The 1,044-nt window shown below is 53.2% G+C and overlaps 1 pseudogene; it reads left to right on the top strand.

The window, feature by feature from the left end:
- The first annotated feature begins 203 nt into the window (after positions 1 to 203).
- Positions 204 to 801, top strand: LOC110335267 (annotated as a pseudogene).
- Positions 802 to 1,044: the final 243 nt, after the last annotated feature.

Raw genomic sequence — 1,044 nt, 5'->3', positions numbered from 1 at the left:
TACCAGGTGAACCCAGAACCCCGGCTCGTGTTGGAGCTGGAATAACTGAATCTGGGCTTTGGCCTGTGGTAGAGAAGCCCAGGTTGCCTGTCCTCCCAGGAGACCCCTTAGCAGCCTGGCCTTGGAATGGCTGGATCAGGTACATGCACTGATTCATCCAGCTAAGGTCTGTGGAAATCCAGCTCTCTAATGCCAGGGCAGAGATGACCTCCATCTTGAGAAATCCCCAGGCTCTACAGCTCACGCTAGCCCTGATCAAGCCTGATGCAGTTGCCCACCCACTGATCCTGGAGGCTGTTCATCAGCAGATTCTGAGCAACAAGTTCCTCATTGGACAAACGAGGGAACTGCAGTGGAAGCTGTAGGACTGCCGGAGGTTTTACCGGGAGCATGAAGGGAGTTTTTTTTCTATCAGCGGCTGGTGGAGTTCATGACAAGTGGGCCAATCTGAGCCTATATCCTTGCCCACAAAGATGCCATCCAACTTTGCAGGACACTGATGGGACCCACCAGAGTATTTCGAGCACGCCATATAGCCCCAGATTCAATTCGTGGAAGTTTGGGCCTCACTGACACCTGAAATACTACCCATGGCTCAGACTCGGTGGTTTCCGCCAGCAGAGAGATAGCAGCCTTCTTCCCTGACTTCAGTGAACAGAGCTGGTATGAGGAGGAGGAACCCCAGCTGCGCTGTGGTCCTGTGCGCTACAGTCCAGAGGAAGGCATCCACTGTGCAGCTGAAACAGGAGGACACAAACAACCTAGCAAAGCCTAGTAAACCCATCCTAGTAAAGTCCCGAGGACTGGTCGTAGTGTTCAGCCCTTCCTCCTAGGATCAGGGAAGGTGGTCTGAAGGCATTGTCCCTGTTGGACCCCGCCATGAGCTGGCAGGTCTAGCCGACCACAGCTCAGCTGCTGCAATCCAGTTCTATCTAACTCTTCTGTGGAGTATCCATGGGTGTTCAGGAAGGATGGTGACGCCTCTTTTTACAAAGGACTGTCTTCCTTCCTCGAGAAAAAAACCTGCCTGTTGACTGGTCAGGA

Source organism: Mus pahari, chromosome 17 (genome assembly GCF_900095145.1).
Source record: "Mus pahari chromosome 17, PAHARI_EIJ_v1.1, whole genome shotgun sequence".
Classification (NCBI taxonomy): Eukaryota; Metazoa; Chordata; class Mammalia; order Rodentia; family Muridae; genus Mus; species Mus pahari.
This window is presented reverse-complemented; position numbering and strand designations above follow the sequence as displayed.